This window comes from Echinops telfairi, unplaced genomic scaffold (assembly GCF_000313985.2).
Source record: "Echinops telfairi isolate 266 unplaced genomic scaffold, ASM31398v2 ScPeMD7_7457;HRSCAF=8495, whole genome shotgun sequence".
Taxonomy (NCBI): domain Eukaryota; kingdom Metazoa; phylum Chordata; class Mammalia; order Afrosoricida; family Tenrecidae; genus Echinops; species Echinops telfairi.
This window is the reverse complement of record NW_022111357.1, coordinates 24,133,621-24,159,352: the sequence shown is the minus strand read 5'-3', so window position 1 is coordinate 24,159,352 and position 25,732 is coordinate 24,133,621. Positions and strand designations below refer to the sequence as shown.

At 39.3% G+C, this 25,732-nt stretch overlaps 1 protein-coding gene and 2 pseudogenes across 4 annotated transcripts in view; 2 read left to right on the top strand and 1 right to left on the bottom strand.

Moving 5' to 3' along the window:
* LOC101642248 overlaps nt 1-898 on the top strand; it is a 2,605-nt pseudogene extending 1,707 nt beyond the window's left edge.
* The window catches only part of EIF4G3 (eukaryotic translation initiation factor 4 gamma 3), a 369,700-nt gene that overhangs the window by 238,387 nt on the left and 105,581 nt on the right, over nt 1-25,732 (bottom strand). The gene's annotated exons all lie outside the window — the stretch shown is intronic.
* On the top strand, nt 23,467-23,671 carry LOC115872812 (annotated as a pseudogene).

The window sequence follows — 25,732 nt, the reverse complement described above, 5'->3', positions numbered from 1 at the left end:
CAGGGGGAGGGGAGGGAGGGGGGAAATTGAGCAGACGATATTAAGGGCTCAAGTAGAAGGCAAATGTTTTGAGAATGATGATGGCAAATATACATATGTGCTTGACACAATGGATGGATGGGTGGATTGTGCTAAGAATTGTACAAGCCCCCAAATAAAATAATTTTTAAAAAACGAAGTAAAGCAAAAATTATTATAAACGTGGCTCTCTCTAAAGGGCAAGACTAGAAGGTGAAGAGAAGGCTTCCAGGGTCTGGGGCCGCTCTCTCTGAGGTGCAGGACCCCTGGGGGGTCTCCACCTGCAGGTGTGGGCCACCCAGGCTAGGCACTGCGGGCGGTAAGCTGACCCAGGCCTACCGCAAGACAGTGCTGCTGGTGGCCAAGAGGCTGAAGCCACGCAAGGAGCACCTGCCCCTGAGCGACCCTGGCGCCCACCACACCCTCTTCGTGGCCTGTGTCCCCCCGCCTCTTCCACAGCACCCTGGTCCTCACGTTGGCTGATTCCTGGTGCAAAAACAACAGCTATGTGATTGCCGGTTATTATCAAGCCAATGAGCGGGTGAAGGATGCCGGTCCCAAACAGCTTGCCCAGAAAGTGGCTTCCAGGATAGCCGAGGGCTTCGGCAACACGGCTTCTCATCATGGTCGACAACACGAGGTTTGTCATGGACTACCTGGTGCCCACAATCCACGTGTACGAGCACCATGAGAACAAGTGGCGTTGCAGAGACCCTCACTCCGATTACTATGAAAATGGGACTAAACCCAAGGGATCTCGGCCTCACTGCTGGACAGCCACTCCTACAAGGTCCTAGTGGACTTCGACAACCACCTAGACGACATCAGAAATGACTGGACAAACCCTGCGATCAACAAACCCGTCCTCCACCTGCGTTAGGGACGGCCACAGACTGGCTTGGGTGTGCCCTCCTGTGAAGAGAGGGAATTTTAAATGTAAATAGAGTAGGCACTGGCCTGGGCTGGCAAGTCACCCGTCCAGAAGTGGCCTGGGCCCGGAAGGAGGGCAGGGTGTCTACACAGCTGCCTTTTTATTGCAGTCCCTTGGGGAGCACTGGGTCCCTTTCCAGCCCCATGGAGCCCCTCCCGGCTTTCTGTTGCTAGAATCTTCCAAATCAAAGCTATTTCTGCTTGTCTGTGACGTTCCCATTAAACCATTTTAACTTAAACAAAACAAAACCCACATGTATTCAATACTTTGGTTTTTCATGAAGTAGATGAATGATAATCCACTACTTAAGAATCATCATAAACAAAATAGATCTCTAGACACAAACATTTCACCACTGTATAATTTATAAAAACAAGAATACAGATATAACCCAAACATTCATCAGTAGATGACAAGTTATATAAATCATAATACAAAGAAAACACTGTCCTTAAAAACAATTAGGCCAGGGGAAAAACGACATCCAAATCCAAAAGAAGTTAGTAAAAAGATACCTTTTAAACAAAAAACAAAACAAAAAAAACAAAACAAAACAAAAAAAAGATACCTTTTTAGAGATGACAAGATCCTATACATAGAAAACTAGATTCTACAAGAAAGTTACTAGAACTAATAAATTAATCCAACAAAGTGGCATGATACAAGGTCAAAATCACCACAAAAATCAACTGGGATTCTATACATTAGCAAGGAGCAAACAAAAGAAAATTAAGGAAACACTATCATTTACAACAGAATATAAAACAAAGTACCTATGAATACTTATAACCAGGAAGGTGAAATATTTATACACAAGCAATTATACAATGGTATGCGAAAATGTAAAAGACCTATGTAAATGGAAAGACATTCCATATTCATGGGTTGTAAGGCTTAATATATTTAAGATGGCACTACTAACCAAAGCAATGTAGTGATTCGCTGCAATTCCCATCAAAATTCCAACAGCCAAAAAAGAAAAAAAATTCCCAACAGCCTTTTTCGTAAAAATGGAAAAACCAATCCTCAAATTTATAAAGAACCACAAAAATCAAAGGCAATTTTGAATAATAATAATATTAATAATTTAAGAGGGCTCACATGTCCCAATTTTAAGACATACAAAAAGCTAGTCATTAAAACAGGCTGGTACTAACAAAACATGGCACACAGATCAATGAAATAGACTAGAAATAAATCTATACATCAATGACTAATTAAAAAAAAACAAAACAAAGGTGCTAAGTCCATTAAATAGGACACTTGGATTTCCACATGCAAAAAAAAGAAAAAAAATCAAGGGACCCATGCCCCTCACCATATATAACAACCCATCCAAAATTAATTAAGAAACGAAATTCTGGGTAAGCGGGGTGGGTCTCGGCATTCCTGCTGAACCGGGAAAAAAAGAAAGGAAATTCTTAGGAGAAAATGTTGGGATAAGTGTGGGCAGCAGAGAACGGGAAGAGAGTGTACATGGATGAATCCTCTATTGTCATCTATTAAGAAGCCCGTCAGGCTGGATTTCTGGGTGGCGGGAGGCCCTCACCCTTGTGAGCTGGAGGTGAGTCCCAATCGCATTCTCAGAATTCATATTGTTCCCCACTCTATCCTCCCATTATAGTGCTGCCTTAAAGGTCTCGCTTACAAGCATGGGGCTGACTGCTACCCAGTTGGCAGCTTTAACTATAGGAGCAGACTGTGCAACTGTTCTCTAGGCTCTGAAAACAGCCACTCCCCTGCACCTCCCCCCAGCACTGGTGTTAGGTTACTCCTCCAATATATTAGGGTACAGCCCACTTTGTTCCACATGTGGCTATCTGTAATCAGGAGTGAATGCATGCCCCCTAAGAGTACATAAGCGTTGGCTGGAAATACGTTCTCTCTCCGTGGACCTGGCTCCTGAAGTCATGGCCTCAAAGGTGAGCCCTCCATCCCTTATCTTGTCTGATGTCTCTTTAATTTTACCCCTCCATTACACAACCGCCCCTTGGACCCATTCAATGTGGGGGCTGGCATCCCACAGACAAGATCTAGTGTTTAATGAGAGATTATCAGATATGATTTTAAGAACCTTAAGCAATAAAAGAAACGGATAGGCACTTTATATCATAAAAATGAAATATTTTTGTAAATCAAAGGGCTTTAACAACAAAGTGAAAAGATAACAGACAGATTGGGAGAAATAGTTGGGAAACTACATATCAAATAATGCCCTAACATTTAAAATACACATAAAACTTCTGCCAGATAACAACAAAACAACAAGCCATTCAAAAAAAAGGGGGCAACTAATTAGAACCCTCAAGTGCACCACAGAAATATTCAAATGCCAACAAGCAAATGAAAAGACGCAACCTTATTATCTATAAAAACTACAATGAGATGTCACCTCATCCCCATTGAAACGGCAAGATAAAACAACAATAAACAGATAACATGAGGTACTGGTGACTTTAAAGAGAAAATAAAACCCTCACTCATTGTTGGGAGTGTGAAATGGTAACAGTCATTATGGAAAACACTTTGGTGGTTCTTACAAAAGCTGAATTATTACCAATTAACCCAGTAATCCCAATCCGAAGTATATATCCAGAAGTACAGGAAGCAGACATATAAACAGAAACCTATACATCAAAGTTCACTGCAGCACTTTTCATCAATACCCAAAGATGGAAACAATCAAAATGTCAATCAGCAAACAAACGGATAATCAAAACAAAACACAACTTGGTCTACACTTGTGCTAGCTAATGCAATTGTCAAGGCACATTATGGATGAACCTTGAAAACATTATGCTGACTAAACTAAGTCACAAAAAGGCAAAATAAGCAAATACATAGAAACCAAATATTAGTAAGGTGTACTAGTTGTGGGAGGATGCTAGAAAGAAAGCGTTTTCGTTTGGGGAATGTGATAGTTAATTTTACGTGTCAACTTTGCTATACTCTGATTCTCAGTGGTTTGGCAGATTTGGAAGTTTGCTCTTCCACACTGAAAGAACTTAACATAGTATACACATCTCTAGTTTTGCTACTCTGAGAGCATCCACATTAAGATGGCTCACTGAGTTTTCTGTGAAGATGGTGGAAGAGTGTGCAAAAGAATAGTGATGATGGTGGCAGAGCATGAGTAACAGGAGTCCTGGAGGGATAGTAGTAGTTAATTAAGGCAAGGCAGCAAAGCCACCAGAGGCTCTGCAGAAGAAATACAGGACCTTCTACGCCGGCACAGTTAGTCTCAGAAACGCACAAGGGCAGTCCTGCCATGTCCTGCAGGGTTACCATGAGTCAGCATTGACTTGATGCTAGTTTTGTTTTTTGTTTTTTTTTTTATTTTTAGGTTTAGTACTTATTGACGATGGAGCCTTGATGAATGTCACAACAGAGATGAATCTTCAAAACATTATGCTGAACAAAGTTAAGTGAGACAAAAAGGACAAATGCTGTATGAGCTCACTTGTACAAAATAAATGAGTTTGGTTTTATAGTTTAACATGAATAAAGTAATCAACATCACTGAATTGAAAATGTGGAATGCTTTAGTGTTGAATTTTTACCAAATTAAAAAATAAATAAAAGGACACAGTCTTTTATAAATCACTCCATCCCTAAATGTGCTTTCTTCCTATTGTTATTAGATGTCATCGATTAAGTTCCAACTTACAGAGATCCTAAGTACCACAGAGCAAAACACTACCCAGTCTTGCACCGTCCCCACAACTGTACTGTAAGCCCACTGATCTTGGCCAAGGCCTTCCTTTTTTTTGCTGCCCCTCTGGTTTACCAAGCATGGTATCTTTTTCTCCAGGACCTAGTCTCTCCTGACAACATGCCCCAACTACAGTCTTACCTCAATTGTCAAACTCAATTCATTCCAAATTCATGTTAGAACATCGAAAAGTTTGAGAACTGAATGTATCTTTTCCAGAGGAAATAATGGAAAACCAAGTAATTGGTTCTGAGGCCCAAAAATTACACTTATAAATTAATTTTTCAAAGACACAGACAGTAGAGGCCTTTTCGCATTATCACTGTCTGGGATAAGCTATTGAATTGTTTCTGATTTATCCATATTAACAGTAACTTTTCAATTTCTCTGATGGTCTGGGTTCTTTGTTTCCTGGTTAACGCTTTCACTCCTTTTGCTACCTCAGCTGCTTTAATGACAATTTTTTCCCCTCTAAAAATGTTGACAATGTTGAATTAACCATGTTGAACCATGAAGGCCTGATTCAAATTTGACAATGATTTCTTCTTTAACTCTACTGTGATTCTCAGTTTTCCTCTTAGCTTTACTGCTAGTACCACTAACTTCACCATGGTTACAATGTTTTATGCAAATAAAGCACAACAAATAGCACAATGACAAATGTTTTAATGCACTAATTAAAGCACTACAGTTGTCTGAGGGAGAATGGTGCTTACACGGGTCCAAGGGAGACGAGATGCATGACTCACTCTCAGCTCATACGGGTTTTTTCAAGTTGGATTTTCGTTTCATCTATCTAGTAAAGTTGCAAGAAACCAAGCAGATTTTTTTTTTTTTAATTTGCTGTTCACATTGTGGAAAGTTCGAGATTGGAACCATTCAACAATTGAGGGATTACTGAACATGAGACAAAGTTTCACCATCTTTGCCTCTAAGGAGCATTCTGGATGCACTTCTAGGACAGAATTATTCTTTTGGCAGTTCATGGTGCTTTCAAGATCCTTTGGCAACACCACAATGCAAATGAATCAATTTTTTATTCTTCCTTATTCAACATCCAAATTTCACATCGATATTGACCAACTGAAAATACCATGGCTTAGGTCAGGCACACCTTAAGAGGTCCTGTGCAGCAGATTCATCTAATGTTTTGCACCATTTCATCTTCCCCACAGATATAGTCGTTTTGATTTCTGTGTATTCCACCTGGGGAAGTCAAGGTGTATAGTCACATTTTGTGTTGTTGAAAAGGTATTTGCAAGATGATACCAAAGGCTCAAGTAGAAAGAAAATGTTTTGAAAATGATGATGGCAATAAATGTACAAATGTGCCTGACCCAATGGATGGATGTATGGATTGTGATAAGAGCTGTACGAGTCCCCAATAAAAGCAGAGAATACCAGGAAAAAATAAATAAAATAAATATTTCTGTTCAACACTCAATTTACCTGACAATTGATAGTTTAGATGGACATCTGACAAAATTGCTGATCATTCACCATCTTTTGCCTATAGGATTCCCTTTACATCGGAATGTGCTTTTGAAAAATAAAAAGGGAAACGCTGTATGTAGCAGAAGTGAAAGACTGCAGTGCCTACTACAGCTTACAATAAAAAAGACCTCTCAATTCATGCCAATAATTAACCCATGCCTTTAAGCAATAATGTTCTTTTGGGTTTTCTGGTTAAAATAATTACAACTCCATTTACCACACAATTAGTTGAGATAGGCCAATTTCCTATGATTCATTTTTATTTAAATTGGTCACATCAGTTATTTTGCTTTTAACATTTACATAGTATTTTACAAAAGGCCACCATTTATTATCAAATTTCTCAAATATTAGAGGGCTAGATTATATTTCTACTATTTTCTGATCTGAGACATTGAAATGCCATTTACGGTTGGCATTTAACAACTGAGTGCTCATCTTTATGGTTAATCCATCATTTGAGGGAGCTAAATAAAGTAAACATGTATTAATTAATATTTTAATTAGGTATCTGATTTAATATTTAATAATACACATTAAATATTAACAAGAAATCCTACCTTACAAAAATGTCTTCAATTAGACAACCAAAAGAGCAGAAAACATCCACAACAGAATACAATTGAGTTCAGTCACGTAATACGTTGAAAACAAAAACAAACTTACTTCAAGATAGAAGTATAGGTAAAATCTGTTTTTAAAAAAATAAATAATTTTATTGGGGGCTCTTACAGCTTTTAAAACAACTCACACATCAATTGTGTCAAGCACATTTGTACATTCAGTATATACTCATGTATAAGCCAAGTTTTTCAGCACATTTTTAATGCAGCTTTCATAGTAAAATTAGGTGCCTCGGCTGATACCTGGGTTGGCTTATACTCAAGTATATATGGCATATCCGTTTCATGGCTCAGTACAATAAGCAGCAGTATTCTGATCCTTTACATCACAGGCTTGAACTCTGGAGTACATCTACTTATGCCCACTTCAATAAGGTACAACTTCAGATTCAAGGTCCTCTTTTTTCATAACCTGCTAGATCACCCCATCAGATCCTTTCTATGTAGAAGAGTTACATGTTTATATGTATTTCTGTCAAATGAGAGTCCATAACTATACCAATAATTATTACTGCTGATTTAGGTATTCATCCCAATTTCTAGAAGCACTAACATTTCCTCCTCACGTTCCCACATATAACCCCTACAGTACAGTGCATTACACAGGATACCAGCCTCACTTACTGATATCTCATTGTGCAACACTTTACATTGACCACAACAGTAAACAGAGTTCACCAGGGAAGCAACAAGCATGGCAGCAACTGCTGTAGAGCGTGCCCTTACTTCCAGAGGGTCTCCAGGTGGTCTCCAGACGCTATGCTTAAGTGGGCCTCTATCAACAAACTAAATCCGATGCAACTTTATATTCTCACCATTAGCGCACAACCTTAAAAACCATTCCCATGTACTGTATATACTCTAGTATAAGCTGACCCGACTATCAGCCGAGGCACCTAATTTTACCACAAAAACTGCATTTAAAATGTGCTGGAAAACTCGGTTTATACTCGAGTATATAAAGTATATGTTCTCCAGATTTGTCTGTATATGTTAGAAAACTCTAGTACATCTCATTTCTTCCTGGGTCACCATCCGAATGTCACCATTAGAGAGGTGCTGTGGATTAAGTCTGTCCAGTTATAGGTCAAGAAGCAATAAGGGTGGGGAAGGTGTTTCCATGGAACACAAATATGTTGTAAAGCCTCTGCCTTAGGCAATGCTCCAGATATAGGCCTAGGTTAGTATCAACACAATTGAGGTAATCTCGAATTATCCAAAGGAATCATTTCTTTGGAGGAGAGGGGTGGTGTTGGTGGTTGGAAGGCCACAAAGGAAATCTAGGGGCTCAATGTCCTCCATTTCTAGATTATCAGCCCATATATACCTAGCCCAAGTTTGGGCTCCCATTTCTTTCAAATCAACTCTCATTTAATATCAGATACCTTTTGAGATTGAGGAGCCCTGATGGCATCGAGGTTACCAGTTGGGCTCCTAAGTGGAAGGACAGCAGTTTGAACCAACCAGCCACTCCATGGGAGACAAAGCTTTCTAATCCCATAAAGAATTCATCTCTGAAGCCCACAGGGCTGTTCTGCCCCATCCTATAGCATTGCTATTAGTCAAAATCAAATCGGTGGCAGTGAGTTTGGTTGTTGAATTTTTATAAGGCTCGAGTTCACTTCTTGCCTTTATCAATGTGTCTATTGTAAGTAGTAATACCAACCAACCAGCTTCCCTCTACTTCTCATCCTGACAATACTGTAGAAATACGTAGCACAAGATCGCATGCACCCTCACTTCTCACCAATGCTTCATCTATTGGTGGTGCTATTGTGAATATTAAATTTGCCATGGATTAGCAGCACAATCATCATTAACAGTAACAGAATCATCCATACTTACAGAGACAAAGATGGCGTTCTTAGTGCCTTTTAGCCTAATCAGACTTGAGAATCAATTTAGAAAACTCATTTTAACAATTTTCTTTCTCTAGAACCTCTCTCCGCACCAAATGTGTAGGCTGTGTTCTCTGGAGAAGCAAAACCACTGAAGTTTGTACGTGTACAGAAAGAGACCTGTGTCAAGAAATGGTTCACACCACTATAGAAGTAGCTGAGTTTATCCAGTTCAAGTCCACGTGTCAGATGTAAACTGAAGGCTTCTTCTAACTCTTACATATGCAGGAGATGATGAACCGAAAAAGGAAGAGGAAGCCCGCAGGCTAGGGTAACCTACTGAATCAGAAGGACAGAATGAATCAAAGGTCGGTCATCTGCTGATGCCGCTTGGGATTGGCAGATTACACAACAGAAGGTCAACAAACCAGATGCAGGATGCAAATCAAGCAGCAGGAGAAAACTAGCTCCCTCGTGCTGTCAATTTACACTAAGAGTAAACCATACACTGACTGAAACCCCTCAATCTTACCAAGGCTGCGATCACATTAAGGAGGTTGAGCCTTGGAGGCATAGTGATTACACACTGGGCGTTAACCATAAGGTCAGCAATTCAAAACCACTAGAGAAAAGTGAGTTTCTACTCCCTTTAACAGTTACCATCTAGACACGCCCCGTCCTTTAGGGTGGTTATGAGTCAGAATTGACTGGTTGGCTGTTAGTTTTGTTTTTGCTTATTCCCCCTCATCTCTACTTGGCAAAAGACTCCATCGTGAGGTTGATTATACTATGTTACATCGTAGCATAGGAGAATCCTAGCTCACCCAAATTGACATAAAATCTAACTATCATAATCACAATCTCACCTGGTATAACGAAAACAAGGCTAATACACACCATTATTTCTCCAAATTCCACATGTCTGTCAGTTTGTAAAACTATAATGGCTTATGTGCTGCTGTGATGCAGGAAGTTATGTCACTGGCATTTCAAATAACAGCAGGTTCACAGAGCTTACAAACTAACAGAATACGAAAAAGGAATAGGATGTTCATGTCTGAGGAAATCGACACTGAAAACCTTGTAGACAGAGTTAGAACATTGTCTGATACCGAAAATCTCATGAAAGGAAGCTGAACACTAACATCGTATGAGAGGAGGAGCTTCTCAGGTCAGAAACTACTCAAATATAACTGAGGAGGCCCTGCCTCCTCAAAGAAGGGTCAACCAAAATTAAGTGGATGGAGTAAAGTCTGAGAATAAAGTCTTCAAGACCTTAAATTGTTGACTGGGCATGACTCAAAATGAGAGGAACATTAATTAAAATTGGAATGTGGACAACAAAGTATGAATCTGGGAAAATTGGAAGTTAAAAAAATAAAATATACTGCATAAATATTGACATTAAAGACATTCGTAAGCTAAAATGGACTGGCCCTGGACATTTTGAATTAGAAAAACATGATTTAGTATGCTCGGAATGACATAATCAAGTGGAATGGCATTACATTCACTGTCAAAAAGAACATTTTAAGATCCTGAAGTACAATGCTATCTGTAATAGACTTATATCTATCTGCATACAAGAAAATCTAATGAATACTTTATTCAAATTTATGCTCCAAGCACTAACACTAGTGGCACAGAAATTGAAGAATTCTACAAACGTAGTCAGTCTGAAATTAATCAAACATGAAATCAAGATGTATTGATAATGTTGACTGGGATGCAAAAATTAAAAACAAAGAGGAAGAAAATTAACTGGAAAATATTGCCTGAGTGACAGAAATGAAGTTGGAGGTAGCATAATATAATCTTAAAAGAACAGCAACTTCTTCATAGAAAATACCTTATTTTAACAACAAAAAAGGGCAACTATACATGTGAAATTCACCAAATGGAATACACAGGAAGCATATTGACTACATTATGTGGGAAGAGAAAATGACAAAGCTCAATATTAGCAGCTAAAACCATGCCCGAGGCTGACTATCAAACAGTAGGACAGACCGTTAATTGCTCAGATATAAGTTCGGGATGAACCTGAGGAAAATGAAAACAAAGTCACTGAGATGGAAAGAATACACAGAGTCACTGTACCACAAAGAAGTAGTAGACATCCACCACTGCAGGGGGTGGCATGTGAGCAAGAGCCAACAGAGCTGAAGGAAGAAGTTCAAGTGGCATTGAAAGTATTTAGCAAAAAATAAGGCTCCAGGAATTGATGGAATGCCAACTGAAATGTTTCAACAAGTGGATGAAGCACTAGAAGCACTCACGAATCTATGCCAAGAAACCTGAAATACAGCTACTTGGCCAACTTACTGGAACATATCCATATCTATGTCCATTCCAAAGAAAGGTGACACAATAGAGTGATCAAATGATAGAACAATATCAATGATATCATGCAAGGTTGCAACAGTACATTAACAGGGAGCCCTTAAGGTTTAGTCTGGATTCAGAAGATGACTTGGAAGAAGAGATAACATTGCTGATATCAGACGGATATTTGATGAAAGCAAAGAACAACAGAAAGATGTTAACTTGTGTTTTATTGACTATGAAAAGGCATCTGACTGTATGGATCATAACAAACTATTGATAGGCTTGAGAAGAACAGGAATTCCAGAACACTTCGTTGTACTCATAAGAAACTTTTCCATGAATCAAGAAGCAGTGCAAACAGTTTAAAATCAGAAAAAGTATGCATCAGTGTTGCATCCTCTCAAAATATTTATTCTGTATGCTTAGCAAATCAACAGTGAAGCTGGCTTATATGAAGAAAATATGTAGCATCTGGGTTGAAGGAAGGCTTATTAACAACTTTAGATATGCATATGACACAACCTTGCTTGCTCAAAGTGAACAGGACTTGAAACACTTGCTGATGAAGGTCAAGTATGTACAACTCACTGTAAAGAAGACCCAAATCTTCACAACTGGGCCCATAGGTAACAGGAAAATGGAGAAAAGACTGAAGTTGTCAAGGATTTCATCTTTCATGGCTCCACAATCAATACTCATGGACGCAACAGTCAAGATAGCAAAAGATTTACATTGGGTACATCTGCTGCACAAGGCCTCTTCAGCGTATTAAAAAGTAAGTATATTACTTTGAGGACTAAGGTGCACCTGACTCAAGCCATAGTGTTTTCAATTGCTTCATATGCACTGAAAGATGGACACTGCGTAAGGAAGCGTGAAGAGGAATTGATGCATCTGAATTATGGCACTGGAGAAGCATATGGAAAGTACCATGGTGTGCCCTGGAATAAAGAAAGCCAGAATTCTCCTTAGAAGCTAGGCTGGTGAGACTTCATCTCACATACTTTAGACATACAAGAGGAACCCGCTTCCCCCTAAGGAAAAAATGGCTTGTTTCAAAGCTATGTATTTAAATTTTTTTACAAACCATAGCACCTTCAAAGTATTATCCATTGCACTTAATACATTTGCTAAATCTGAGATTCCATTCTTGGAAACATTTTCAAACTCATTTGTTTGGATGGCACCCCCCTTATTTTGTCTTCACCTCTTCTACATTGTCAAAGCACTGTCCTTTCATGTCTCTCCTCATTTGCAGAAACAAAAAGAAGTGGCACGGAGCGATGTCAGGTAGTCAGGTGCATGGGGCAAGAGAGGTATGCTGTTTTTTGCCAAAAACTGGCACACCGAGATGATAGCGTGAGCAGGCCCACTGTCATGGTGTCAAAATTAGTCCGCCATCTGCCACAAATCAGGTCTTCTTTGTCACACACTGTTACGCAATCTCTTCAGAATCATTAAATAGAAAGCTTGACTAACTATCTGACCTAGTGGAACAAACTCCAAATGCACTACAAGTGGACATTTTCATCAGTTCCAGAAGTTGAAGAACATCCAGAATGAGGTTTGTAATCAAATGATATTTCACCGTTTTTGAAAGGAAAAAACCACTTGCATACTTAAGTTTTTCCAACAGCACTGTCCTTGTAAGCTGTATTCAACATCGCAACAGTTTCCGTAGCATTTTTCACCAAACAGGACACACAATTTCACAGATTCATGATGTTCTCTTAAATCATCCATCACAAAAAATGAGGTCTGAGCTAAACTGCTTTTAAAAATTCACTCAACACACAACCCCCTCCTAAGGTACAAACAGCAGAAAGGTGGGTGAAGGGGAAAGAGCATGATGTAAGATACAAAAATGATCATCTATAATTTATCAAGGGTTCCTGAGGGAGAGAGGGAAAGGGAGGAAGGGAAATATTGAGGAGCTGATAATCAAGGGCTCAAGTAGAAAGAAAATGTTTTGAGAATGATGATGGCAACAAATGTGCTTGACACAATGAATATATGTATGAATTGTGATGAGTTGTATGAGTCCCCAAGAACATGATTTTAAAAATAAACAAGTAAGAAAATAATAATCTATAATTTATCAAAAGTTCGTGAAGGAGGGTAGTGGAGGAAGGGAAAAAATGAGGAGCTAATATCAAGGGCTCAAGAAAAGGAAAATGCTTTGAGAATGATGGCAACAAATGTACAAATGTGTTTCACACAATGGATGGATGTATGGATTGTGATAAGAGCCTTGAGAGCCCCCAATAAAAGTATTTAATAATAATAATAAAATTCACTGTGACCAGAGAGAACCTTCCCAGGCGACTCCACTGGGTGCACTCAGAGAAATTTGCTTGATGCTCACCTAGCAGGAAGACGGTGCTAGAGAAGCTCTGCTCCACCTAGCGCAATTCCAGTTTTTGAGGGGTACACCTTCGCACTTTCACAAGAGCCCAGTGCCTGGAGGAGGACCTCACATTTTGTTAAGTAGCATGGCAGTGAGTAAGAGAAGACTCTTCAAGGAAATGGACTGACACCGTGGCTGCATTGGTGAACTCAAACACAAGAACAATTGCGAAGACAGCAGAGAAACGTGCAGTGTTTCCTTCTGTTGTACAAGAGTGGCTATGAGTCAGAACCGACTTAATGACACTCAACAACAACATTTCCTCAAATTACCTGGCACAATGCCTTCCACATAGCTATCATTTACTAAATTCAGTTGGTCTCCAAAACTCTACTACATCTCCCAAATTTAGGTTCCAACAGCAACCCCACAAACAGCAAAAGATTCCCCCTTTGTTCTGTGCTTACAATGACATGGAAAAGTAACTTTAATCTGTTACAGCACATAAATAAATCTGTCCTGTATTTAGGGAAAAACAAAGTAGAAAAAGGATTGAATCTAATTAACAAAGATATCTTTTTAGAAAAAGTTTTAAATATAGTAACGGTGGCATCAGTACTTTATAAATAGTTGACAGTGCTATGAGTTTTCTGTAAAGAAATAATGATGCTAGTGATGAGCAATCATGAGATGGGGCACAGTAAAACTTTCTGAAGAGGTGAATAAATGGTGAACCTGATCAGGGAGAAGAAGGGAGTTATAGAATATACTCAACCATAGAAACCTTATACATTTTTGTAAAATCCATCCTAGATGATCTTTAAAGGTAATAAATGGCTTAACAGAGAAAAGCATTGAACAGTTGTGGGATGAAAATTTCCCTAACACCATGATAAACATGAAATGCATTCAAGAAGCTGAACAAACTCCAAATAGGGCGGAATCTCAAAAGAAAATCACCAAGACAGATAATAATCAAACTTGCCAAAATCAAAGGCAAAAAAACAATCCTGAGAGCAGCTAGGGAAAAACAAAACATTATCCACAGAAATAAACCAGCAAGACTGAGCTCTGATTTCTCAGGAGAAACCAGGCAAAGGAGACATAATCCAATTAAAAATTGGGCAGAAAATATTAGCAAAAATTTCACCGGAGACAACACCAAAACAGCCAACAAACATAAAAATGTTTGAGATCTAAATCAAAACAACAGTGACAAAAAAGTTCAAAAGCACAATGTAATAAATGCTGGCAAAGTAGAGAGAAGACAAACCTTCACTCTTACACTGTTGGTCAGATTTTTTTTTCTTCAGTCAGTTTATTGGGGGTTCTTATAGCTCTTCCCATAATCCATACATCCATCCATTGTGTCAACCACATTTTCACAGATGTTGCCATCATCATTTTCAAAACATTTTCTTTCTACTTGAGCCCTTGGTATCAGCTCACTGGCCACCTCCCCTCTTCCCTCATAAACCTATAATAATATATATTTCATATCTTACCACGACCGCTGTCTCCCTTCATCCACTTTTCTGTTGTCCATAACCCAGGGAGGGGGTTATATACAGATCATTGTGATAAGTTCCCCTTTCCCATCCCCCACCCACACCCCACCTTACCCTTTTCCCCTCCTGATATCACTACTATCAATACTGGTCTTGAGGGGTTTATCTGTCCTGGATTACCTGTGTTTCCAGCTCTTATCTGTACCAGTGTACATGCTCTGGTCTAGCTGGAATTGTAAGGCAGAATTGGGGTCATGATGGGGAGGGGTGACGACCATTAAATATTCCCCCTGGAATGCCCCTTGGATTCAGCGATCCTGTTGCTTTCTCCTCTGGATTGTTTATCCCGCCTGTGGGATACAAGAGTTTTTCCCCAGGTTGTCTCCCCCAATATATGCAAACCTAGGACAATGCTTGCATCTTTTTCTTTGTTATTTTTACTGTGTACCCCCTCTTTTCAGTAAGTGGATGAACTTAATACCTTAAGTTTTTTGTTTACTTTTACCTTGCCCCATCGTCCTCTTTAACATACTAATTGACTATATCCACTACTTATCTGCTAATCCCCCAACCGGATCCTCACTTCAAACAATTAACCCGATTCGCTCTACCTTCTGGTGGGGCCATACAATTTTAAGGCATAACTCAAAAGAGTTCTTTTCTTACAATTCCCCATATTGGGTGCTATTTGTCAGAAAGTCCTAGAAGATAGGAGAGAGAATATAATAAAGGAGTCAGACATATCATGGAAGCATGCTCACCTCCGCGACGGCAATGATCCCAGCAGCCAGGTCCATGCAGACAGTGGGAGGAAGAGAGGAGGCAGCCCCCTGATTACAGGTAACTACATACGTCACAGGAAGGGGCTGTACAATAGGCATATGCATCACAGGAAGGGGATGAGCTAGGGGTGTACACGTAATAGGAAGGGGAGGGACTAGGGGGTACACATGTGACAAGATGGACAGATCCCAGACTCAAGATGGCAGCCTAACCTTGGTCATCCTTGAGTAGGCCTGACCTTGTCTCTGGGCTCTCCTTCAGGGAAACAATCCTCTATCCTTATCAGAAGGGAGTAGGCCCTACTTAGGGTGGGACAGACTACACAGTCTGATTGCTCTTGATGGCTGAAAATAACCTCTAAGCAGTGTATGGTCATTTATCATGTGATGCAAGCAGTGTCCAAGATTTGACATATATTTGGGGGAGACAACCAGGGGAAAAACCCTTTTGCATCCCACACCTGCGGGTCTTATTTGAATAGAGATGCAGCTAGTCGGATTTTAAAATGGTGCAACCACTGTGGAAAAGTATTACGGGGCTTCTTTAATAAATGGGAATAGAAAAAAATAAATGGGAATAGAAATAGCATATCATCCAGCAATTCTATACTTGGTATATATCCCATAGAAATAAGAGCAACAACATGAAACATATACGCACACCCATGTCCATCACTATTCACAATAGCAAAGCTATGCAAACAGCCCTAAATTCCCAACAATGGAAGAATGGATAAATCAACATTGGAATACTAGGCAACTTTTAAAAAATTATGATGAAATGCCTCATAACATGGATGAAAAATGGAGGATAGGACTCTGAGTGGCAATGTTGTTGCTAATGTCCTTGAGTACGTTCCGGCTCTATGGACAACAGAATCAAATAGCACTCTTGGTTCTGGGCCTGCCTCCTAAGGCACACCTTAATTTGCAAAGTACCACCTTTGCTCGTCAACACTTTACTAGTCTTGTGCATCAGATTTATCCAATGCAATGTGTCGTTTCATATCTAGACTGATGCTTCACGAGTAATGACTGGATCTAAGCAAGATGAAATCCTTGACAGCTTCGATCTTTTCTCTATCATACTTTTACCTATTAGCCTAGTTCCGAAGATGGTTTTCTTTACAGTGAGTTGTAAGGGCAACAAAGGCAAACACTGTTATACACACAATTCTTCAAAAGTGGGGATTGACTCTTGTTCAGTAGATGCTCAGACAGGCTAAATACAGGCTGAAGAGGTGGGAGAGGGAGAGTGAAGTATATCTATAAATGGATATAGATTTAAGAGTGGGCACTTGTTGCAAATATATCCATGAATATAGCGCAGCATACAGGGAACAAAATTAAGACATATTCTCAGACATAACCAAAGACATACTTTGAATTATTGGGCCTGAGTGGTCAGGGCTGATACCAGGTAAATAAGCATTGAAAAATTCACTAAAACAATGTTCTATATCCTTGTGTGGTAAGTAGTGACTCAGGTCTTGAAAACTAATGAACAGGTCTCGGGGAGGAGATGAGTCAGTCAGGGTGCGATGTAACAATGATGAGAAATACAACTTTCCTCTAGTTCCTAAATGTTTCCTTCCCGCTCCCACTACCATGACTCGAATTCGACCTTGCAAGTCTGGCTAGACCAGAGGATGTACACTGGTACCGATGGGAACTGAAAATACAGGGAATCCAGGGCGGATGAGCCCTACAGGACCAGTGGTGTGAGTGGCGAAACAGGGAGGGTAGAGGGAGAGTGGGTTGGAAAGAGGGAACCGATTACAAGAAACTATATGCGACCTCCTCCCTGGGGGACAGACAACCGAAAAGTGGGTGAAGGGAGATGTCTGACAGGGCCAGATATGACAAAATACCAATTTATAAACTATCAAGGGCTCATGAGGGAGGGGAAAAATGAGGACCTAATGTCAGGGGTTTAAGTGGAGAGAAAATGTTTTGAGAATGATTGTACAAATGCGCTTTACACAATTGATGTGTGTATGGATTGCGATAACAGTTGTATGAGCCCCTAATAAAATGTTTAAAAAAAAAAAAAAGAAAACTAATGAACAGCCATCTAAGGTGCAATTATTGGTCTCTCCCCATCCAGAAGACTAAAATAAAGAGGCACGTAGAAATAATTACTCCCATGAACTAATGAAGCATGCACATCTGTCTCCATGACCCTGAGCCTATAAGAACAAAAGGGTGTCTGGCTACCACTTCCAACTGCTCTGAAATGAATCACATTACAAGGTCCCGATATAGTGAAAGTAAAATGTGAAACAAACCTCAAGATCATAAACAAGACCGGGCTTACTGATGAAAGTCCTCCAAAACTATGGTCTGAAACAGAACTCACTCCTAGTTAGAACACCAACCATTTAAGATCAAAAGGGCAGCATTCACCCAATGACAAAGTTCAGAGTTCTAGGGAAAAGGAGGGAATGGGAACAGGAAACACAGGGATAAGTGACGGTACACTCTGCAAACTACAATGATGAATGCATTCAGACTGTGGATCAACTCGACTACAAAAATTATGATTGGCTCTGCAAGCCTTCCCAATTCACAATAGAAAGTTTTCAAAAAGGAATGCAGTACTTAGGTTAGACTCAACTAACTACCCTATATTAAAATTCTGACAAAATGAAAACATAACTATGGAAAAATGCAAGTCACAATTTATTAATACTATTTCAGTTTTATTTTTAGATATTGATGGGAAATGTTAAGGCCACTGTGATTAATTATTTGCAGCTAATGACTGGGTCAGGATAGACTTTTGACCAGTTCACTTTTTCAGAGATAAGAATGTAAAAAAAAAAAGGCTCTTAAGTTAATTATTTTAATTGCTAAAACAATATATAAACATGCTTCTTTTATATTGTAAATAGAAAGAACATAAGAATAAGTCTTTAAGCTCCCAAATTCCATTTCATTTGATTATTAACAAAGAAACTGGTGGTTCAAAGCTACCCAAATGCTTCTCAGAAGAGGCCTGGCTTTCACCTTAGGGGTGCATAAGCAAATGTGGTTAAGAACGCTGATGGTGCCAGGCTATCAAAAGGTATAGTGTCTGGGGTCTTAAAAGCTTGAAGCTAAACAAGCGGCCATCTAGCTCAGAAGCAACAAAGCCCACATGGAATAAGCACACCAGCCTGTGTGATCACAAGGTGTCAAGGGGATGAGGTATCAGGCATCAAAGAACAAAAATCATATCATTGTGAATGATAGGGAGTGCAGAGTGGGGACTCAGAGCACATCTGTAGGCAACTGGACATCCCCTTACAGAAGGGTCGTGGGGAGGAGGCAAGACAATCAGGGTGCAGTATAGCACCAATGAAACATACAACTTTCCTCTAGTTCCTAAATGCTTCCTCCCCACCCACTATCATGATCTCAATTCTACCTTATAAATCTGGCTAGACTAGAGGATGTACATTGGTATAGATAGGAAGTGGAAACACAAGGAATCCAGGGTGGATGATCCCTTCAGGACCAGTGGTGAGAATAGCATTACTGGGAGGGTGGAGGGAGGGTGGGGTAGAGAGGGGGAACCGATTACAATGATCTATATATAACCTTCTCCCTGCAAGGCAGACAACAGAAAAGTGAGTGAAGGGAGACATCGGACAGTGTAAGACACGACAAAATAATAATTTATAAATTATCAAGGGTTCGTGAGGGAGGGGAGAGTGGGGAGAGAAGGCAAAAAAATGAGGAGCTGATGCCAGGGGCATACATGAAGAGCAAATGTTTTGAGAATGACGAGGGTAACGAATGTACAAATGTGCTTTATATAATTGATGTATGTATGGATTGTAATAAGAGTTGTATGAGCCCCCAATAAAATGAGTTTTTAAAAATTAACATTTGGCATTTGGGAAATTTTCTATGATATGCATTTGTGGAAAGGAATTAGTTTTTTATTTAACAACACTAAGTATTCCATAGATTAATAAAGCTAAGTATCCCATAGATTACCTTCTGTGGCTAATATTTATGATAAACACTAATATTTTTAAATCAACTTATTAAAATAGAACACATAAGATTATCTTTGTTGTGTATTAAGTTATCCAGATTTAGTTCTATGTGAACAAGTTCACCAAGCTAGTAATTAAGACTAGAAGAACAGTGATGACGGTGACGGGGATGGTGGTGGTGGAGGCAGCTGCTGCTACTGTCTGAGGAATAGTTACATGTCAGGGTGTCCTAGATTAACCTTCAAAATGGCCTGGGGCAGACGCATCTGCTATGCAGCAGCACTAGGTTTGAATCCATTTGGTTTGTTTCCAATGCCATGTAGCTATCCTGAACTGCTGCTATATGTTCTGTGGCCCCTTAATCTATAAACTCCTATTCAACTGCTGGCATGACAAATAGGATATTATTTTTATAATTTAAATCATATCTGCTCATTCCCTTACTTAAAACCTTACAAAGGATCTTTCTGTATATTAAATAAGATCCAAGTGACTTAATCAGAACCTTATAAGATCAAATCAGCATAACCTAAAATTTCAGTAACTAAACTTTAAAATGGACATCAAACAGCAGTTATTTAAATTTCAATTGAGTAAAGCTACATTCTTCCAGTCATTGGCCTCCTAATTAACTCAACTTTATGTGTTGAAAATTTGATCTATTAAATTAACATTGATGTTTTAAATTGGGAGGACCTGGATCTGTCAAGATAGTATGAAAAGGACAAATTCCTCTACTGCTGGTAACAATATAAGCTGTCATAACTGCAAAATGTCATACCAGATTACCTTGAAAATGTGTTTCTCTAGAGAATTTTCTCAAATACTGAAATTAAACATACATATGAATGTGCATATGTATATAATACAAATTTTATTTAAAATTCAAAATAGAGGATGAGGCATCTTTAAGGCAAATAATAGGCTAAGGTATGTAAATTATGGTTCATCTCCTTGAGGGGCTACTTCAGCTGTTAAAATTATGTTTATGAATGCTGTGTACTAGCATGATTTCCCTGGTAGCTTTTGGCTACCACCTGAAAAGTTGACAGTCCACTTAGTGACCTTTCAGAAGAAAGGCCTGCCAATTTACTGCCAAAAGATCAAAAACAATGAAATTAGTATGGAAAGTATTTAAATAGATACTTGACCCAAGAGAACATTCAAATGAGCACCAAACACATGAAAGGGTGCTAGGCATCCTTGGCCATCATATGACTATCATGTATATCAAAACCCCAATGAGACACCACTACATCTTAACTAGGATGGGTAAGATATTCTAAAAATAAATAAATAATGACAGCTGACAAGAATGTGGGAAAATTGGAACTCTTGTCTATTACTGGTGGGAATGCAAAATAGTGTGGCCATTATAGAAAAGTGTGTGCTTCACAAAACACTAAAAAAAAAGAACCAAAATTTATTTCTAGACAGATACTCGAGAGACTTGAAAGCAGAGACTCAAATAACAACTTCTACACCGGTTCATGATCAATAGGTGTCAAAGGGACCAGGTATCACACATCAAAGAACAAAATACCCTATCATTGTATGCTCACCTTCCCGATAACAATCGCTGAAGACAAAGCGAGTGCATAAACAAATGTGGTGAAGAAAGCTGATGGTAGCAGGCTATCAAAAGACATAGTATCTGGGGTCTTAAAGGCTTGAAGATAAACAAGGGGCCATCAAGCTCAGAAGCAACAAAGTCCACATGGAAGAAGCACACCAGCCTGTGTGATCACCAGGTGTCGAAGGGATCAGGTATCGGGCATCAAAGAACAAAAAAATCAAATCATTGTGAATGAGGGGGAGTACAGATTGGGGACCCAAGACCCATTTGTAGGCAACTGGACATCCCCTTACAGAAGGTTCGCGGGGAGGAGATGAGCCAGTCAGGGTGCAGTGTAGCAACAATGAAACATATAACTTTCCTCTAGTTCCTAAATGCTTCCTCCCCACCACCCCCACTATCATGATCCCAATTCTACCTTACAAATCTGGCTAGGCCAGAGGATGTACACTGATACAGATAGGAGCTGGAAACACAAGGAATTCAGAACAGATGATCCCCTCAGAAACAGTGCTGAGATGGTGATACTGGGAAGGTGAAATGGAAAGGGGGAACCGATTACAAGGATCTAAATATAACCTCCTCCCTGGGGGATGGACAACACAAAAGTAGGTGAAGGGAGTGGTTAAGATATGACAAATAATAATAACTTATAAATTTGATTATCAAGAGTTTAAAGGGAGGGGGGAGGTAGGGGAAAAAATGAGGAGCTGATGATACCAAGGGCTCAAGCAGAAATTAGTAGGCTGGCATGCCCCCAAAAGGTATATAGGCGTGGGTCAGCAATAGAGACACCCCCCCTCTCTGGTTGCTCCCCACTTCCCCCTCTCCTGTCCAGTCCTCTCTCCCTTCTTCCCTTGCCCTCCTCCTTCCCTTTCCCCTCTCTCCACGTGGAACATCAAGCTGGGCGGAAGTGAGCAATGCTACCATGTAATGTGTCTGACTGCATTATTGTATTATCTCTCATGCTCTCAATGACTTTAATATAATACTCATATATCTCAACAGTGCAATTGTGCTTACTGAACCCATGGGTAGTAGTAGTAGTATCGGGTGGGGGCTGGCCCCTCACTCCCCTACTCACAATTTAACTTAATACTACACTTTGAGGACTGGCTATGGGAGAGAGAAACCAACAGTTCAACTGTTTGATACTGAAAATTAACAAGTGTCTTTTTGAAACAGAGCCAGTTCATTCCAAAAATAAATAAATAAATGAACCTTTTAATCATTCAATCACAAAACTCTTGAGTTCTATGTAGCCATTCTGGTATTAGAATCCTGAAAGGTAAAATAGGGAACATTAAGAAAACAGACACCCAGCAACTGATAAATAAATAAACACAATATGAAATGACGTCTTGAAAAATGCTACTATACGGGGAGAACTTGAACACATTATGCTGAATGGAATAGGTTAAGCACAAAAAGACAAATATTCTATTTTTATCAGAGGCAGGAGGGAGGGAAAATACAGAGGGTAGTGGTGATTTAAAAATATATAGATTAACTGGAAACACAGGGAATCCAGGACAGATGATCCCTTCAGGACCAGTGGTGAGAGTGGAGATACAGGATGGGTGGGGGGAGAGTGGGGTTGAAAGAGGGAACCGATTACAAGGATCTACATATAATCTCACTGGGGGATGGACAACAGAAAAGTGAGTCAAGGGAGACGTCAGACAGTGTAAGATATGACAAAATAATAATTTATAAATTATCAACGGTTCATGAGGAGGAAAGAGCGGGGAGGGAGAAAAATGAGGGGCTGATGCCAGGGGCATACGTGGAGAGCAAATGTTTTGAGAATGACGAGGGTAACGAATGTACAAATGTGCTTTATACAATTGATGTATATATGGATCGTGATGAGTTGTTATGAGGCCCCAATAAAATGATTTAAAAATATATATATAGATTAAAGTAAGGTTATTTAATTTATACAACTGATCATTGTAATTGGTATCAATATATCTATAAAAAATTAAATTGGCAAAAGTTCTGTGAAAGATTTATTTACAACAATTAGAAAAATAAGCAAGAGCAGTTGCTGAGACTGTTCAACAAAATAACCTCAGATTTGTGTTTCCTTGTTTTAGAGGTTTGGGATTATGGTTTCATGGATCATGCCGTTAATTGGTCTAATAACATGTTTAGTGTGTCTGCTCTACCTCCTAGTTTGTTTTGCAGTGCCTGAGCTCTTACGTGTGTACGTTGAACCCATCACAAGGACCTCCACATAACCCTGTGGGACGGACAACAGAAAAGTGGTTGAAGGGAGAAGATGGACAGTGTAAGGCATAATAATAATTTATACATTATCATCGCTTCTCGGCCTTTTGGCTAAGATCAAGTGTAGTATCTGTTCTTATCAGTTTAATATCTGATATGTCCTCTATCTGAGGACAACATATTAAATGTATTTTTGAAAATAGGAGTTGGACCAGGGACTTGCTCCCATTATCAAGGTTTCATGAGTGAGGGGCCCGAGGAGGGAGGGGCAAAATGAGGAGCTGATACCAAGGCCTCAAGTAGAAAGCAAATGTTTTGAGAATGATGATGGCAACAACTGTACAAATGTGCTAGACACACTGGATGAATGACATGATTTTTAAAAATAAAAAAAATTAAAAGTTTGTAAGCAATCATCCAAGGTATAACTAATCTCTTTTCACCTGGAGCACAGAGTAAGGGAAGCCAGCAATGGGAGGAAATGAAACGCGGGGCTAATTGCCTCCATGAACAACTGCATTTTTCACCATGAGACCAGAGAAACTGGATATAGCTACTGAACATAGTAACAAAGATTCCATAGAAGAATCCTGATCAAAGTGGTAAAATGCTGAACAAAATTTCTAATTATCATGGGCTCTAGACTTTCTAAAGCCCTGGACGTTTGATGAACCCTAGAATCTATATCACTGAAATTGTTAAAAACTTTAAACCAAAATCTTCCCTGAAGTCTTGAATCTAATAGTTTGGTCTAGCTAATAGAAAAAGTCTGCCGTAACCATTATGCTCTTTGAAGACCTAGGGTCCCACTCAAACAGCAACTCCAAAGATTACATTAGAGAGCAGAAAGTTGATTTCGATGAAGGAGGGACACTCAGGGTAAAAACACAAAACAAAAAACTCTCTGCCATTGACTCATAGCCATCCTACAAGTAATTTCCTGGGAATAGAAAGGCCCATCTTCCTCCCCCAGAACAGCCAGTGGGGGAGGGGGGGCAGAACAGCCAGTGGTTTCTAACTGCTGACCTTGTGGTTAGCAGTCTATCACATAACCACTATGCCAATGATTGCACAACTCAAAGAATAGAATCAGTGCCATCAAATTGTACATGCAGAAACATTGATGTATGCTTGCTGTGTGTAGTCTCAACTAACACAAAAGAAGGAAAATTGAAGAAAACTTTATAGAGCACAGTTCTAACCCAACAGACATGTAGTATCTCTAGAAGCTGGGATCACCTCAATGGCAATTGGTTTTGGGGATGGTGGTGGTGGAGAGAATATTTACAATACAAAGTTATTAAAAAAAAAAACCACAAGTTATATAATCAACATTATTTGAAATCATAACAAATTAACTGAAACCAAACCTTATTGTTAGGAGAATTAGTATAGGGAACATGTGGTTATAATAGCTGTAGGGTTATTTACCTTTTCTTCCAGAACAAACTATTGAATCATCATGAATGAATTTCAATTATTCAATTATTCAAAAATTCAATTATGCTAAGTGGGACAAAAAAATTTAACAGCTCAAATTAGCTCATGCCTCTTTGTTTCAAGTACTTTCCTCTAACATAGACTATATACTACTTTTACTGAAGGGGGAAAAAAAAGGATTCTTTCTTGTTCATATGATTCATCACTCTTCTGTATATGATTTTACATAAAAGCCTAGAAAATATTAGTGAGTTCATAATGTCAGAAAGTATATCGGTGGTAGGAGAAATAAGAAGGTGGGATTACAAGGGGGAGGGGGAAATTGTAGAAAGGTCAGATATGTTTTCTCGATTGGGGTGAATATTTCCATCAGTATATACATATGTAGAGGAGAACTGGTGGCATAAGTGGGTTCTGCATTAGGCTGCTAACCACAAGGTCAGCAGTTCGAAACCACCTGTCATTCCTCAAGAAAAAGATGAGGCTTTCTACTCCCATAAAGAGTTGTAACCTTGGGAACCCACAGGGGCATAGTTCTACAGGGTCATTAGGAGTTGAAATTGACTCGATGGAAGTAAGTTTAGGTTTTCTGAGTTCACATACATGTCAAATTTACCAAATTGTATATTTTAAACGTGTACAGTTTACTATATACCAATCGATCCTCAATAAAGCTGTGTTGAAAGGCCAAGGTATTAACAAATCATCATTTCAAATTATGTATCCACCATCGAGAGGGAATGGAATATTCTGTACTACATGATGGGATAATTAAATAGATTTATATCTGTCTGAACCCTACTGCCTAAGGAATATTGATCAACTCAGGCTAAATTTTGTCTCTAGTCACTATGAGTCAGAAATGATTCAACAGCAAAAAGAGGACTCTGGCAATACCACGATACCAGGAGGGTGGA